Source organism: Heterodontus francisci, unplaced genomic scaffold (genome assembly GCF_036365525.1).
Source record: "Heterodontus francisci isolate sHetFra1 unplaced genomic scaffold, sHetFra1.hap1 HAP1_SCAFFOLD_59, whole genome shotgun sequence".
NCBI classification, from domain to species: domain Eukaryota; kingdom Metazoa; phylum Chordata; class Chondrichthyes; order Heterodontiformes; family Heterodontidae; genus Heterodontus; species Heterodontus francisci.
Genome location: NW_027140758.1, coordinates 2,658,932 through 2,677,492, shown reverse-complemented (window position 1 = coordinate 2,677,492; position 18,561 = coordinate 2,658,932). Strand labels below are relative to the sequence as shown.

Below are 18,561 nucleotides of genomic sequence, written 5' to 3'. Positions count from 1 at the left end.
AGGCACAAGGTGAGATCAGCTCACTGAGCACAGGCCCTTCCTGCTCTATATAGTGTTTATGAAGAGTGTAATTTATTGACTGGTCTCTTGGATCTTGGAGCAAACAGGGTGACAGACAGAGGTCTGTGTGCAGAGGGTTTGGGGGTGAGCTCTGATTCCTAACCCTTTCTGGATTGTGAGGAATAAAGAATGAATGAGAGAGAGAGAATGTGGGAGAAGGGATGATGGAAGAATTTGTCCGTGAACCTGATTAAAAGTGGCTCAAACGCAAAATAATATGAAGATATCAAGAGCAGAACATTAACATAATCTGAGTTCCGCGATCTGGTCGGTTCCCATTCCCCTGAAGTGAGGAATGAACGGGTGGGGAAATTCCGCCTGGAGTTATATTTGTCTCCAATGAAGATGAGCTCACAGTGAGGATGGAATAGCTCAGTTGGGAGAACACTAGATTGAAGAACCAGAATACAATCCCTGGTTTCATCAGTTTTACTTTGGTGTCTCCATCAGTTTAAGTAGAGAGAATCAGAGGGGAGATTTTCCACTCTTGACCCCATGGGCTGAATTTTAAACTAACGGTGCGGCTCTCGGCAGAGGCACCGGAAGCGGGTGTCGTCACCACACGAGTGAAATGTGGCCGACCGACTCCGATCACGGAGCAGCCGACAAATTAATGAAGGGGAGGCGTGGGGCCTATGTAAACAAGGACCAGAGGTAGGGAATGAGGTGCCGATGACACTGACATCTGAAAGAACGGCAGGTGCTGGCACCATATTTAAAGGGCTGCCAGCCCTGCATTCACTGCTGCCTGGTTTAAAGGAATGTCTTCCTGAGAGCCATCTGCTGTCCCAGGAACAGTTCTGCTGCCTCTGATGCCCCAGGACCCGTTCTGCTGCCTCTGTTGCCTGATGGATAAGGAGCTGAATGCGAGCCTGCAGTGACCATGGTGCCACGGTTTAGCGATGCCTCCCTGCAGGTTCTCCTCCAGGTGGCAAGAGAAAGTTGCAAGATCCTCTTCCCCAGGGATGGGAGGTGGAGACCTGTCCACCTGACCAAGCAAAGCTGGCTGGAGATAGTAGGTGAGGTCAGCAGCCATGGGTTCACCCCCAGGACATGGATCCAGTGCAGGAAGTGGGTCAATGACCTGATCCAGGTTGCTCAGGCGACAACTCAAAACACTTTGGACCGTTTGGACATTGCATGTGGCAGAGTGAGAGGGAATGTTTAGTGGAAAGGGAGTGACCACCCAGTCATGTGTATTGGGGAAGGGCAGCAGGAGAGGCACACGTCAGTCATTATATAACCTCACACAGTCCCTCGAGAGGGGCCGCATGCAGGAGGCATATGTGTGTCCACATCATGGACTGCTGGACTATCACCATCAGAGATGTCGGGCTTGTCCCCGCTGGGAGACTAACTTTGTTCATCATTGTGTCTGCAGGAGAAGACATCCCACAATTGGAAAGAGCGTGTCAAGACTGGCGGTGGAGTGCCTTATCTCCGTGTCCTCATCCCGATGGAGGAGGAGGCCATGGAACAGGCAGGGCAGCAAAGCAGCAGCTCCATAGCTGATGGAGAGACAGGGGCATCTACCCAAGAGAGTGAGTGAACATCTCCTGGGGCACAAGTGAGCATCCGCTGCAAAGGAGCCACACTGCTCATCTGTTCACCACTGCATCAATGGAGCTGCACAGTAGGGGTGGTTGGAATGTCACGATGGGCAGACCGTAACCCTTCAATGTCCCTGTTTTCTCATGAAGGCCCGGATGAACGACAAAAGCAAAGCGCTGGAGAGACTGGGAGACAGCCGGACACGTCTGAGGAGGAGGAGGGAGCCTCACATGGTGCACCATCACATCATTCCCCTGCACCCTCCACCAGAACAGAAACGCTCACGCAAACTGATGAGCACTTCACAGACAGGCCCGGGCAGCTGACGGAGGCTGTGACAGCCGAGGCCACTGACAGTTGGTGGTCTGTGGGAGGCCAGGCCCACACTGAGCCTCAGGCTGATGACATGCCTCGGGTGTCACCAGCAGCACGGGAAATACCGCAGCTGCAGCGAGAGGTCAGGTAACATCTGGCAGAGTTGCCAGAGGCTATGTGTACCCAAACAAGGATGGTGGAGGAGTCCATCCAGGCCTTGGGTGCTGCACTGTCTCTGATGGGGGTGTGTCTGGCTTCCTCCATTGAGAGATTGGTGACTCTCATGGAGAGCCAGATCCAGCCGATCAATCAGTGGCTGCCAGAGATGTTCGCAGACCTGCACTCCATCACTTTGTCCATGAGCTCCATCCAGCGGTGACAAGGTGAGAGGGGGGACGAGGCACCTGAATTCTCCACCAGGTCCACGTCCCTCTCAGGTCAGCAGGGAGGTACAAGTGTGTCTTATAAGGGGGAGGAGCAGCTGGCTGCTACATCTGGGGTCTCCTCTCAGGGTGCTCCTGGTGTGGACAGTAGCTCGAAAGTCCCTCTGCCAGTGACACCAGTGATGCCAGTGTCTCCATCATCCTCGATGACAGAGGGGGGTCCCTGTACCTGTGCAGGAGGCCCTTAGTGTGCCGGGGCCCTCCAGGCCTGAGGCAGCAAGAGGACGGCCACCAATGTCATCCCAAGCCATGGGGCAGCAAGGTCAGCAGCCTGTCTCCACCTCAGCTGCCAGAGCAGGGGGAGCACCACGTAGGAGCACCCGGAAAAGATTTAAGAAGAGCACCTAGATTCACTGAGGGGTTCACGGGTGAATGTACATTCCAGATGGATAGGGTTGTGTTTGGTGTCACACAGAATAAAGAAATGATGTTCTCTCACTCTGTCCTTCTAATTGTTGATGCCCTTTGGGACTTCATTTAAACCCTTCCTCCCAAGGGGCTGGAAGTGAGGGACCAAGCCCTGAGTTCACAAAGCTTCGGCCTTGCCACTGTGCGATGTGTACCTGGGCCCTGTAGTGCAGAAGGAAGGAGGTGACAACAGGGCTGATCAAAGCTAAGACTTTATTGACTTGGTTCCAGAAGGTGGTAAGGCTCAAAGGAAACGTGAATGTATAAGGGTGTCTCATGTCTCCCTTGTGTGTTTCTCATGGTGGCTTTCCTGCTGTGCCTGAGGTCCTTCATCTGGCACTGCCTGAGCAGCATCCTCCTCCACATCCTCACCATCAGAGGAGATATCACACTCCATGATCTCCTCACGAGTCAACACCTCACCCCTCTGTAATGCCACAGTGCACAGCAAACCACCGCGATATACGAGACCCTCGCCGGGACATACTGAAGGACTCCACTGGAACAATCCAGGCGCTTCAATCTCATCTTCAGGAGACCAATGGCCTCCTTGATGGTCACTCGGGTTGACCCGCAGCAGGTTTTGTACCTCTCCTCTGCATCCTTGTGTGGATTCCTCACAGGCGTCAGTACTCATATCCTCACTGGGTTGCCCTTGTCTCCAAGGATCCATCTCAGAAAGCGCATGGGGCCACGGAAAAGTTCTGGCACCTGCGACTGCCTTGGTATGCAGGCGTTGTGGCTGCTTCCCGGGATTTGTGCACACACCTAATGGATCCATTTGTGATGGTCACAGACCAGTTGCACACTGAGCAAATGGAAGCCCTTCCTGTTGAAGGGTGCTGGCTGGTCTGCAGGAGCCTTGATGGTCACATGGGTGCAGTCAATGACACCCTACACCGGGGGAAATCCAGCGATGGCCCTGAATCCTATAGCCCTCTTAGCGTGACTGATTGGATCGATGTGCACATAGTCACCGGCCCTCCTGAACAGGACATTGGTGACCTCCTTGATGCACTGATTCACCACAGACTGTGAGATTCCACACATATCTCCAGTGGATCCCCGCAATGATCTGGTCATCGAGAAGTTCAGTGGCACAGTGACCTTCAGTGACACCGGCATCAGGTGCCCACCAAGTCCCATGGGGCACAGCTGCATCATGGCAGAGAGATCAGTGACAACCTCCGTGGAGAGGTGCAGTCTGTGGAGACACTGTCACTCGGACATCTGTCGGTAGTCGAACCTTGGCTGACGTGTTCCTCTGCCTCCTTCTCCAGCCTCCTGTTCGAGGCTGGCCTTCCTGTGGGCACCCAAGCTGCTGTGGTGTCCCTGCTGGTGCCTGCCCTTCCCTCCCTCCCTCTCTACTCCTCCTCAATGGGAGCCTCGAATCCAGGGTGAATGAGGCCCATGACAGGTAGCCCCTCCCTGAGTGCAAGGCCTTCACAGTAAACAACACCCAGCCACATTTACCTCACTCTTTACCCACTCACTTTTACCCTCATTGAGGTGGCACTGCCTCAATGGCACCCTGGTGTAGCTCCTCCTGCAGAGCTGGCACATTGGCCCCCACTCCTGACAGTGATTCCGGATGCCCTTTCCCCCTCCACCCTTGCTGCCAAGTTACGCTACCTCACCCGACAGCTTCCCAGTGAAGCCAACAATCAGCTCCCACCTCCCAGTCACCTCCTTTAACCAGGCGAGGCTCTGAAGCCCCGTGGTTCCCGTGTGCTATTAGTTCAATTGGATCCAGTGAATAAAATTGCTGACAATTGGACTCATAAATACTTGAAATGCCTTCTTGCCGTGTGGATGTGCGAAGTCTGCCCTCCATGTCAGCCGCCGACAGAAAAATCCATTCCAATGTATTCCATTCCAATTGGCCGTTCTCAATAAAGTGTCAGGAATGAAGGTCAAAGGAACAGACCAGGCTGGAAACACAGAAAGAGCGAGGAGAAGCTGGTGTGAAAAACAGAGATTAAACAACAGGCTTGTTCAGTTGGTTTGGGTCTGGTGTTTAGAATACCCGGAATCTGGGTTCACTTCCCTTCCAACTCAGCGAATTGTATCAACGTTATGTTCATAAAACCATAGACTGATACCCAAAGAAGGAGACCATTTGGTCCATTGTGTCAGTGCTGTCTCTTTGGTTGTGCTATCCAATTAGTCCTGCTGCTCAGCTTTTTCCTGTAATCCGTACATTTTTCCTTCCAGTATTTATCCCAATTGCTTTTCAAAGTTACTACTGAATCTGCTTTCAAGTCCTGATCAGACAGTGCATTCCAGATCACAACACATCACTGTATAAAAAATCATTCCTCATTTCGCCTCTGGTTCTTTTCTCAATCACCTGATAAATACATCCTCTGGTTACTGACCCTTTTGCCACTGGAAACAATTTCTCCTTATTTAACTTATTGAAAACCTTCTTGATGATGTCACATACTAGACTGCCAGTAAAACTGAAGCCCATGGAATAAAAGGGACAATGACAGCATGCATATGAAGTTAGCAGACTGATAGGAATATAGAAGCAGGAGTAGGCCATTCAGCCCATTGAGACCACCCCGCCATTCAATATGATGATGATTGATCATCCACTTCAATGCCTTTTTCCCACACTATCTCCATATCCCCTATGTCATTTGTATTTAGAAATCTGTCAATCTCTGCTTTAAACATACTCAATGACTGAGCTTCCACAGCTCTCTGGGGTAGAGAATTCCAAAGATTCACAACCCTCTGAGTAAAGAAATTTCTCCTGGTCTCTGTCCTACCTGGCTTTCCCCTTCTGTTGAAATTGTGTCCCCTGGTTCTAGACTCCTCAACCGGAGGAAAAACTTCATCTACCCTGTCTATCCCTTTAAATATTTTGTAAGTTTCAATGAGATCACCTCTCATTCTTTGAAACTCTAGAGAATACAGGCCCCGTTTCCCCAATCTCTCTTCATAGGACAGTCCTGCCATCCCGGGAACAAGTCTGGTGAACCTTCATTGCACTCCCTCTATGGCAATGATATCCTTCCTAAGGTAAGGGGACCAAAATTGCACACAGTATTCCAAACTGCAGACCAACCAAGGTTATATACAATTGAAGCAAGACTTCACTACTCCTGTACTCAAATCCTCTTGTGATAGATGCTAACATATCATTCGTCTTCTGAATTGCTTGCTGCACCTGCATGTTAGCTTTCAGTCACTTATTGACAAGGACACCCAGGCCCCTTTGTACATCTGCACTTTCTAATCTCTTACCATTTAAGAAATAATCTGCACATCTGTTCCTCCTACCAAAGTGGATAACCTCACATTTTTACACATTATATTCCATGTGCCACTGTCTTGTCCACTCACTAAGTCTGTCCAAATCCCCTTGAAGCCGCTTTGCATCTTCCTCATAACACACATTCCCACCTAGTTTTGTGTCATCTGCGAACTTGGAAATACTACATTTGGTCCCCACATCCGAATCATTGATGTATTTTGTGAACAGCTGGGTCACAGTGTAGTGGTGAACAGTTGTATTTCTGTCTGGAGGAAGGTTTACAGTGGGTTCCCCATGGTTCCTCATAACTTCAGACTGGAAAAGCTGGGGTTGTTCTCCTTGGAGCAGAGCAAGTTCAGAACAACTTTGACAGAGTTAGAATCAAGGAATCAAATGGTTACAGGACGGAAGGAGACCATTCAGTCCATCATGTCCATGACAGCTCTTTGCAAGAGCAAATCAGCTAATTCCACTCCTCTGCCCTTTCATTGTAACCCTGCAAATTTTCTCTATTCAGGTGTTTATCCAATTCCCTTTTGAAAACCACGATTGAATCTGCCTCCAGCACTCTCAGGCAGTGTAATCCAGATCTGAACCACTCACTCTGTCCCACACCCCTGGTACCATTGCAGAAAATCTCTTCTGTTCATTTCATCCCTCATAAATAATTGAAATGAAATGTTTATTAGGAAATGCACAATATAAAAAAGAGAGAGAAATAAATGCTGAGAAAAATAGAAGTCAATGTTTGGAAGGTAAAAAGAGCAAAAGATGTAACTTTTATTCTGGTTGAGTGAGAGGAATATATCACACTTTGGGGCTTTTTAAGAGGATTTACTGATAAACCTGGGATTTGAGAGGAAGCTGGTTCATGGTTTACAGAACAAATTCAGTCCCTGGGGTGGAGGCAACAGCTGCACCGTCCAATAACAGACAGGACGGGGACACTGTCTCAGGCCTGGTGAGCTCAGTCGATGAAAGCATGAAACTCTGAATCTCAAGTTTTTGAGTTTGAGCCCCACGATGGGTGTTTTTTATTTCCTTTTTAGGCTGATTTTACAGGCATTCTCCAGCTCTGAATTCCTCGGCAGAGAGTTCAAGGACTGTTTGAAATGAAATTCAACAGCAGTATGAGAAAGTCTCTCCTTGATTCAGGACTCTTACCTCTCTGCAGCAACTCGCTGCTGAAGATTGAAATTTATCTCATTTCATTTTCAGCTCATGGTCAGTGTGAATCAGTGAGACTTCTGGCTGTCTCCCACTTCACAATCCATCAGTGCTGAGAAATCAATGGGGAATATTACTCACATGTTACAATGTTTTATAAATACTTGAATGTATTTCACACTGTGTCTAACAGTGTGAATCTCCCCTGGTATATCAGCTCACCAATACTTCAACAGAACATTCACATAATGTGAGCTCTGAGATCTGTTCAGATCCCATTCCCAAGACCTGGAAAGTGGGATTGGGCTGGAATGCTCTTTTTCAGCTGGCACAGACACGATTGCTAAATGGTCTCATTCTGTGCCATAAATTTACTCCATTTTCTATGTTCTATGAAGTGAGGTGTGATTGGGAGGGGCAATTCCACCAGGGTTATATTTTCTACCAAAACAATGACACAAGGGATACTTCACTTTTTCATTCATTCATTCATGCGATGTGGGCATCGCTGGCTAGGCCAGCATTTATTGCCCATGAGAAAGTGGTGGTGAGCTGCGTTCTTGAACCATTACAGTCCATGTGGGGTAGGTACACCCACAGTGCTGTGAGAAAGGGAGTTCCAGGATTTTGACCCAGCGACAGTGAAGGAACGGCGATATAGTTCCAAGTCAGGATGGTGTGTGGCTTGGAGGGGAACTTGCATGTGGTGGTATCCCCTGCATTTGCTGCCCTTACCTTTCTAGGTGGTAAAGGTCGCTGGGTTTGGAAGGTGCTGTCTAAGGAGTCGTGGTGCATTGCTGCAGTGCATCTTGTAGACGGTACACACTCTGCAACTGTGCGTCGATGGTGGAGGGAGTGAATGTTTGCAGATGGGGTGCCAATCATGCGGGCTGCTTTGTCCTGGCGGTGTTGAGATTCTTGAGTTGGAATTGCACCCATCCAGGCAAGTGGAGAGTATTCCATCACACTCTTGACTTGTGCCTTGTGGATGGTGGACAGGCTTTGGGGAGTCAAGAGTCATGGATGAGTGAGAGGAATATATCACACTTTGGGGCTTTTTAGATTTAGATTAGATTTTAGATACAGCACTGAAACAGGCCCTTCGGGCCACCGAGTCTGTGCCGAACATCAACCACCCATTTATACTAATCCTCCACTAATCCCATATTCCCAACAAACATCCCCACCTGTCCCTATATTTCCCTACCACCTACCTGTACTGGTGACAATTTATAATGGCCAATTTACCTATCAACCTGCAAGTTTTTTGGCTTGTGGGAGGAAACCGGAGCACCCGGAGAAAACCCACGCAGGCACAGGGAGAACCCGGAATCGAACCCAGGTCCCTGCAGCTGTGAGGCTGCGGTGCTAACCACTGCGCCGCCCTGTAAGAGGATTTATTGATAAACCTGGGATTTGAGAGGAAGCTGCTTCATGGTTTACAGAACAAATTCAGCCCCTGGGGTGGAGCCAACAGCTGCACTGTAATTACTCGCCTCAGGATTCCAAGCCTCTGACCTGCTCTTGTAGCTACGTTATTTGTATGGCTCCCCATGGTAACCCCTATAATGTTGATAGTGCTGGATTCAGTGATTGTAATGCTATTGAATGTCAAGGGGAGATGGTTAGATTCTCTCTTGTTGGAGATATTCATTGCCTGGCACTTGTGTGGTGCGAATGGTACTTGCCACTTATCATCCCAAGTCTGTGTGACTGAAATAGCTCAGTTGGGAGAGTGTTAGATTGAAGATCCCTGGTTCAATCTGGGGTTTTGGCAGTTCTCCTTTATTCTGCATCGCCATTTGGTTTTGACTCTTGAGCTGCACAATTTACACTGAAATTATTTACCCAACTCTGAAGGTTGGATTGGAATAGAGAGATATCAAGGATGGGAAATATTTACATTGTCTGCTGTAGCTTATTTTCTATCTCTCTGTGTCCTTTTCCCCAGTTTTTGACTCTCTCGGGGCCGGGTGAACATTTGATTTGCTGCATTTGTCCCAAACTGAAGCCTTTTCCACATCTCTGGGTGGTCAGACTCGCTCTGTCTGTTTTTGTTGCTCGTGACCATTAACGAGAACAGGCCACGAGTTCAACGTTTATCAGCAAACGGAAGATAATTGGAAAGAATTCTGTGTTACTCCAGACCAGTGACAAAGATACAATGGGTGTTATTCAAAATAAGTTTCCTCTGACATTTTATGTAAACTTGTTTGTATCTAAAAGTTGGATTTTAAGTGTAACAAAAATGTGTCAAATTATTGAGTGACCATGTGACAGCACACATGGGGATCAAATCCACAGCCTTGTTGTTATCAACACTGCGTCCTAACCAACTGAACTAAGTGGCCTATAGACAGAGCCAGGTATGGGTTTGAGCCGCACGCTGGGCGGCTTGTGTTTTATTTCTCACACTGGGTGACAGAGCAATTGTACAAACAATGGACACATCACATCCCTGAAACATTGTTCTGATATAAAACAGTGTGAAATAAGAACTGAGCATGGAAATGGAACGGAACCAGAAATCAGGACTTTAATCTGTTAAAGTTGATCTTGAAATTCAACCATTCACTGAACATTCCAAAAGATTGAATTCTCTCCTGATATAAAATCCAGGAACTTGAGCTGCTGTAAAACATAACTGAGCCTGATGTGATTTGAACACGCAACCTTCTGATCCAGAGTCAGACGCGCTACCGTTGTGCCACAAGCTCACAGATAATGCAAAATATTCCATTCCTGGCAGATTTACTTCTTGTTTAGATTCAGTGATTGAAATTAATTCAATCCTCATCTGACCTCCACTCTGAAAAGGCCTGCCACCCGACCTGAACCCGACGGGACCTGACGACCTGTGTCGGGTTCGGGTCATGTCGGGTCGCTCTTCCGTGTCTGGCTTTTGGACTCGGGTAGGGTCAGGCCAGGTTCAGGTCAGGCTGGGTCCAGGTCGGGCTGAGTCCGTGTCGGACACACACAGTAAGTATTCCATTTAACTCTGCTGGGAAGTTGAGTTTAATAAGTGTCAAAAGTTGAAAAGCCAACCAAAGCCGGGAGTCCGGGTCATTCAGGAGGGAAACTCTGAGTCTGCTCAGTGAGCAAGTGAGCATTTCTATGACGTCATTGCGCTCATGCTGCAGCTTCCTGTAGATTCGAAATCGGGAGGTAGGTAAAGTGAACATTCCGGTGGTCGGGTAAGGCTCGGGTCGGTTTGGGCATGGGAATAAATGGAGATACTCGGGCCGGGTCCAATGTGGTTCTGTCGGGTTCGGGTCGGGTATTTTTTCCTGACCTGAGCAGGCCTTTACCGCTCCGTCAGTTCAGTGCCTTATTTAAACTATTACTTGGAGTTCTGTTTTACAGGGTCTCGGCTGTTTAAGTGTTTCCCAGACCCACTACTCTGATTAATCAGACATTTTGCTGCTAACTGCTGCTGCTACAATTGAAATGTAAAAAAAGAATTTCCAGTGACCTGCAACCAATGGACAAATACATTTCAGAAAGATAAAGCTCATTCACCAATCCACAAATGTGTCTTTCTGCTTATATTTATAAACAACTCCTTCTCTCCACTATGAGAACTAAACAATCACTCCAGTTATTTGAAAGTTAGTACAAGATGTTCCAGTTCATCAATTTTAAAACTGCAGCAGGTATTTTCCAGAAAACTTCTCTGTTGGAACCTCAGTCCCATTTAGATTGAAAGTGGACAATTAATGTATTCACTTGTTCATTGTGGGCAGGTGTCTGACTTAGAATAAATCTCATTAACTTTCAATGAGGTGGCAGTATTTCTGTGCTCCCATTTTACACAGTCTGTCCTGTTCATGCACCATGTTTTTATTCTCCTCTCCCATTCTCCACAGGATACAGATTGCAAGCATCATCAATCTAGCTGTTGAAAAGCATTGGAAGAATCTGGTCACACAGGTATTGAAACATTCATTATCTGCCATTTTACAAGTTGGTTGCTTTAAACACAGTACAATGTGCAATCATCTTGAAAAGAGATTCTCTTCAATATCCAATACAAATTGAATTACAAACCTGACAGACAAACACAGGAGAACAAGTGACTAGTGAACACAAACCTCATGGTGCTCATTTTCAGATTTATTGCAGTCACTTACAAAACAAGTGAAAGAATATTACAGTGAAATGATTTGGAAAGTAGGTGTGACTTTCCTTGGTGCCTTTCTTTGCTCTGTTGGTGAAACTTTCTTGCACCTGACTCCTGTTCATGTCTCTGTTTCCTCTATTGAATGAGGAAGGAGGTATTTGATCAGAAATCAACTGGATTGTGTACCTTTGAGAGGGGATTTCAGCACCGTCAGGGCTGGAAACAGGAGTGAGTGAAAGACAATGTGTGGAGTTTGATTTTGTACAGAGGGAGAGCAAATCTAACAGGACTGTGAGATATTGGCCTGGATTTTGCAGCCCAATAGTGGTGAACTCTGAGACTTTCACTGCTATTGAGGGTCTGAACAGCACTGCAACTGCCAGTACATTCACACACTAACACCAGCATCTGGAAGTTGTGGTGGTGAGAAATGTGCTTAGAAGGAGCCTCTGATCATAATCGCACCAGCCCACTCTTTAAAGTGACAGGGACCTGTAGTTCAGCAATTTGGGCACATTGCCCACAACGTACCCTGATTTTTACCTGGGTTGGATTAGAGCCGGTACCAACAGGCTCAGGGGTGCTCGGGAAGGACTTTTCTGTTGACACAACAGCTCCACTATTCCAGGAAGACACCGGCAGCAGCAGGGGTCAACTTTCAGAGGGAGTTCAGACATTTTAAATGTTGTATTTTGTTTCTTAATTGTATGTAACTTTTTAGCATCGCCTTATCAGAGTTTCTAAATTTACATCTGACGTTTTATGAACAAGATTGAAGTGCTTTTAAAAGATCTCTAAATATATATGACTTTTTATCGAGATTTATCTGGCTTCTTTGTAAAGACTCGAGTAAGATTGAAATGACTTTTAAAAACTACATCATATCCTTTAAAATCCTGCTTACATGTCGATGACATTGGAAGATGGCTTCAGAATAACTTAGACTATCGTTCTAACAGGTACTGCAACAGCTTCAGTCCTACTTTCTGCAAAAGCTGGTGAATTACAAAGAAACAATGTATTGAGCATTTTATAAACTGTTGATGCAGATGGGATTCAAACTCATACATGTAAAACAGAAGGAATTAATAATCCATCATCTTAACCTCTCAAACACTTCATCACCCAGCTTTGTGCCAGCAACCCATCACATGTCTTTTTTGCCTCTATGGAAATTTGGGCAGGATGGTCACCTTCAGCTCAGATCCTGACTGTGCATCCAGATGTGCAATGATGGAAATGTAGCTTCTTTTAGTAAATGACATTTCCATCACATCAGGTCATGGCCTGTTGGGAATGGAGTGGTGTGAAACATTTCCAGACCATGTCCAACACGTTTCTACTCAGTGTGAAAATCCACCACGGAAAGACTGGAACATACAATCATTTGATCACATCATGATTAACATCACTCAGACACCTGAACCATTAGGTCAATGACGAAGTCATGATGACTTCGAATTTCTCATGAAATGACAACTGAACTAACTGACTGGAAGAATTGCTTTAACTCCACGTGATCAGAGAGGCACAGCCTCAGACCGACTTGGCAGATGAATATTGATTGAATAATTTCTGTGTGAGGAATGTTCCAGCATCATAAACCAGGGGAACGTGCTGACTGAGCTGTGTCTTCATCTCTTCTGGGCAGTCGGACAGTTCACCCTTCATTCTGCTCTGATTCACTTTCCCAAAGCGGATCTACAGATTCTCAAATCTGGAGACGGGGTTTTCTTATTTTGTTCCTTTTGATTTTTCTTGCTCCTGAATGATAATATATTCTAAACCTCGGATCAACCCTCCCCTTTGCGTCGTGTTATAGTCTTGGTTAAAAGAGACACAAAATGGCGCAAACACTCTGAAACATACAGCACGGTCACACTTTCCTTCAGTGAGATTAATGTTGAGCTGTTTTCCAGGTTAAATGCAACTGCAAACACATTGCTCTCAAAGAAATTGTAGGGGATTGAGTTGCCGTTGTAATATTAGCACTGGACATCTGTACGAGCAGGAACAGCCATTTCAAACTCACATCCTTCACAAAGGCAACCACTGAGCTGTTTTCTTTTGTGAATGAAATTCATAAGAAAAGTTAAAGTTCACAAGAAAATGGATGTAAATGATTGATAGCTAAACTTTTGCAGCAAGGATATGAATCCAAGATTTTCTGATTAGAAGACAAACACTCGAACCAATTAAGCTACTGAGCCAGATCACAAGTGCTGTGACAACTAAGGGCAGAGGAGGGCACTCTTTATTCTCATCCCACTTCTCCACAGGTCACAACATCTATGTGAACTATTCCCACATACTGATACAGTCAATCATGTACTCTATTTTTCCCAGAATAGAAGACACTGACCAGGTTTCTTTAATGAACAACAAAATTATCCATTTATTGTCGAACAAGTTTTAACTAGTCATGAAGTGAAGCATAAACACACAGGTGGAAATTTTAAAAGTTCCTTTTTCACCTTTACCAACTTTTAAAGTCCTTTTTTTTATCTTCAAGCCACATGCAAACACACACACACCGGATAGCTGAAAAAATAAAAGGGATTTTTTAAAAATTCAGCACTCTGTTACAGACAAAAACAACCTCTTGGGCTGTTTATTTGCTCATTTTTGAAGAAATCATCAGATGAGATATGTTGCTCCAAAACTGGAATGCAGTCTAACTTCCGAGTATACGTAGACAGGTCACTAGGGTATTTTAGAACAGTTCTTTTCAGAAGGCATTGAGAATTAATTTTAGCAGGCCTTCTTCAAAGACATGCGACAAGATGAATTAACTCAGTGGACTTCTCAGGGTCTTTTAAAGATTTTCTGGAAAACAAACTGGGTTGTGGTCTTCTCTCCTTCCTTGACGATTCTTCAGGCTAACTTTATCAGCTGCTCACTCCAGCAGGTAAAACACACTGACTGCTACAACCAAAGGTTGTGAGTTTTCTGCCGTCTTAGGCTTGCGCTGCTGCTGCCAAGCTTGTCCAATCAAGGGGCATGACTGACTTCTCTGTCCACATTTCTCCCTGTTACCAGGGTTTCTGTTCTATACTTAACTTGAATCATGTGACAACCAGTAAACATAGTTGCCAAATTGGTTCTTTTGGTGTCCTCTTGAAAAAGAACTGGTCCTACACTTATTCAGTTTGATTATGACTTCTTCAAAAAATATTTTAACAAAAGAAACAGAATACCTTCCATAACATCATGTACTTTCCCTGAGCTACAGGTTATTGCAAGTCTCTCTGGCAGTGTTTATTTTAGGTGATTTTGCACTCAGGTTCTTTTGGAATCCATGTGTTTGCAGATATTTGTGAGTGAGAGATGTGGTAATATGTTTAAAAGATTTCCCTGTAAATTATTCATATCTCCATCTTTCCCCGAACTTTGTACAAACACATTAATATGGGAATCACACACATCAGGCCGTCAAACCTGTCCGCTGAACATTGAAAGGTGACAGTGTTTATTGTGACGGGGTTCCATTTATGAAGACACATCTTGATGATTCACACATGTAAAAATTTGTATATTATGTTCATGACATAATGACATAAATAAACATTTCCTTGCACTTGCCATGCTTGTTGAACATTTTCTCTGCTGATGCCCCCTGAATATATTAGAGAACATGGTGACGAGGTTGAGATAAAAGTCTGTAAATATAGGCAGCAAACAGCAGCAGGGACTGCAGTGAACAAGATTTACGTGACATATTTGTGCTTATATTGGTGGGTGAAATAAGATACTAAACACACAAAATCCTACATTTGAGCTCGCGTAAAAGATTGCTCTGTCTATGGAGATAGCATCAAAGAATGCTCAGGAATGTTGTCCTATGCCAGTGATCGGAACACACTTCAGGGGAACTTAAAAAAAAATGGTAAAATGGGCTTTCACATAACAGATGAAATTTTACACAGAGAAGTGTGAAGTGATACAATTTGGAAGGAAGAATGCCATATAAATGAAAGGTTACAATTCTAAACTGGGTGCAGGAGCAGAGAGACAATGTACACCAATGTTAGAAGGATTGAAAAGGTTGCTTAGAGCAAACAGGACACTTGGCTTTATTAATAGAGGCATAGAGTAAAAACATATAAATTATGCTAAACCTTTATAAAATACTGGGAATGAATGGCCTCTTCCTGTACCTCCACAGAAAGCTTCCATTCCAGGTTTACAAACACTCGTCAGGATCACTCTCCACAGATCCTGCCACTCCAGGCTCGGACACCCACTTCAGGATCACTCTCCACAGATCCCGCCACTCCAGGCTCGGACACCCACTTCAGGATCACTCTCCACAGATCCCGCCACTCCAGGCTCGGACACCCACTTCAGGATCACTCTCCACAGATCCTGCCATTCCAGGTTCGGACACCCACTTCAGGATCACTCTCCAAAGATCCCAGCACTACGGGCTTGGAGACCCTCTTCAGAGATCCTAAATCTCCAGACACGGGCATCCTTTGAGGACCACTCTCCACAGATTCTGCCCTCCAGGCTCAGACACCCTCTTCAGAATCACTCTCCATACATCCCGCCGCTCCACGCACGGATATCTCCCTCAGGATCAGATCAAAGAATGTTGCTTGTCACTTATCAGCTCAAGCCTGAATGTTGTTCAGGTCTTGCTGCTTGCAGGCACAGACTGCTTCAGTATCTGAGGAGTTGTGAATCATCAGCGAACATTCCCACTTCTCACTTATGTTGAAGAGAAAGCCATCAATGAAACAGCTGAGGATGTTTGGGCCTAGGACACTGCCCTGAGAAACTAGGTATTCCAGTCATGAATGGTGGTCGACAATTAAATAACGAACCAGATGAGGAGGCTCCAAAAACATCCCTATCCTCAATGTTGGTGGAGCCGAGCACGTCAGTGCAAAAGATAAAGCTGAAGCATTTGAAACCGTCTTCAGTCAGAAATTGCTCAGTGGATGATTCAACTTGGCCTCTTGAGTTCCCCAGCATCACAGCTTCCAGTTTTCAGCCAATTTGCTTCACTCCACATAATGGCAAGAAACAGCTGCAGGCACTCGATACAGCAAATACTATGGGCCCGAACATCATTCCGGCTCTAGTACTGAAGACTTGTGCTCCAGAACTCGCTGCGCCCTCAGCCAAGCTGCTCCAGTAGAGCGACAACACAGGCATCTACTTGCTGCCCCATCAGTCTGCTATCAATCATCAGCAAAGCGATGGAAGATGTCACCAACAGTGCTATCAAGCACCAGACACTTAGCAATAATCTGATCATCGATGCTCAATTTAGGTTCTGCCAGGGTCTCTCAGCTCCAGGAAATAATTTGGCAGATTGAGGAGAATGTGGGAAAATGTGAGGTTATCCACTTTGGTAGGAAGAATAGAAAAGGAAAATATTATTTAAATTGTGAGAGATTACAGAATGCTGCGGTGCAGAAGGATCTGGGTGTCTTCGTGCATGAATCACAAAAAGTTACCATGCAGGTACAGCAAATAATTAGGAAGGCAAATGGAATGTTACCCTTTATTGCAAGGGGGATGGAGTATAAAAGTAGAGAAGTCTTGCTACAAATGTACATGGTGCTGGTGAAACCACACCTCGAGTACTGTGTACAGTTTTGGTCTCCTTATTTAAGGAGGGATATACTTGCATTGGAGGCAGTTGAGAGAAGGTTCATTGGATTGATTCCTGTGATGAAGGTGTTGTCTTATGAGGAAAGTTGAGCAGATTGGACCGATACTCATTGGAGTTGAGAAAAATGAAAGGTGAACGTATTGAGACATATAAGATTCTGAGGGGGCTTGACAGGGTAGATGCTGAGAGGATGTTTCCTCTCGTGGTGGAATCTGGAACTAGGAGACACAGTTTCAGATTTAGGGCTTTTTCATTTAAGAAGGTATTTCTTCTCTCAGAGGGTCATTAATCTTTGGAATTCTTTACCGCAGAGAGCAGTGGAGGCTGGGTCATTGAATGTCTTCAAGATTTTTATCTACAAGAGAGCCAAGGGTTATGTGGGCAGGCAAGAAAGTGGGGTTGAGGTCATGATCAGGTCAGCCATGATCCTATTGAATGGCGGAGCAAGCTCGAGGGGCCTAATGGCCTACTCCTGCTATGAGTTCTTCCGATCTTCTGTTCTTATGATCTCATTGCAGCTTGGTCCAAACAGAGACGAAAGACTGGAATTCCAGAGGAGAGGTGAGAGTGATTGCCCTTGAGTGAGTGTGGCATCAAGGATCCCTCGCAAAATTGAAGTCAATGGGAATCAGGGGGAAAACCCTCCACTTGTTGAAGTCATACCTACCAAAAACAAGATGTTGTGGTTAGTGGAGGCCAATCATCTCAGCCCAGGACATTGCCTCAGGAGTTTCTCAGGGTAGTGTCGTAGACCCAAACATCCCAGCTGTTTCATTGACGACTTTCTCTTCAACATAAGTCAGAAGTGGGAATGTTAGATGATGATTCACAACTCTTCAGATACTGAAGCAGTCTGTGCCTGCAAGCAGCAAGACCTGAGCAACATTCAGGCTTGAGCTGATAAGTGACAAGCAACCTTCTGGCCACACAAGTGCCAAGCAGTGAACATCTCCAATGAGAGAGAAAAAAAATCTACCTTTTGATATTCAGAAGCATTATCATCGTTAGATCCCCCACCATCAACATCTTGACCAGAAACGTAACTGGACTAGTCACATCTATGCTGTGGCTATAAGCGCAGGTCAGAGATTACGAATTCTGCAGCAAGTATCTCACCTCCTGACACCACAAATCCTGTCCACCATCTACAAGGCACAAGTCAGGAGTGTGATGGAATACATCCCACTCAACAACACTCAAGAAGCTCAACACCATCCAGGACAAAGCAGCGCACTTGATCGGCACCTAACCCACCACCTTAAACATTCAATCCCCCCACAACCAGTAAACAGTGGCTGCAGTGTGTACCATTTCCATATGCAAAGCAGCAACTCGCCAAATATCCTTCAACAGCACCTTCCAAACTCGTGACCACTACCACCTCGAAGGACCAGGGCAGCAGATGCATGGGAACTCACTACCTGCAGGTTCCCCTCCAAGACACTCACCATCCTGACTTGGAACGATATCGCCATTTCTTCACTGTTGTTGGGTCACAATCCTGGAACTCCCTCCCCAGTAGCACTGTGGGTGTTCCTGCACCATATGGACTGCATCAGTTCAAGAAGGCAGCTCTCCACCACCTTCTCAACGGCAATAGGAATGGGCA

The 18,561-nt window shown here is 45.8% G+C and overlaps 1 non-coding gene across 1 annotated transcript; it reads right to left on the bottom strand.

Annotated features, from left to right (window-relative positions):
• Positions 1-9,854: 9,854 nt before the first annotated feature.
• On the bottom strand, positions 9,855-9,926 carry trnaq-cug (transfer RNA glutamine (anticodon CUG)). The gene has a single exon. It is a non-coding gene; the product is annotated as a tRNA-Gln (tRNA).
• Between the last annotated feature and the right edge of the window lie 8,635 nt (positions 9,927-18,561).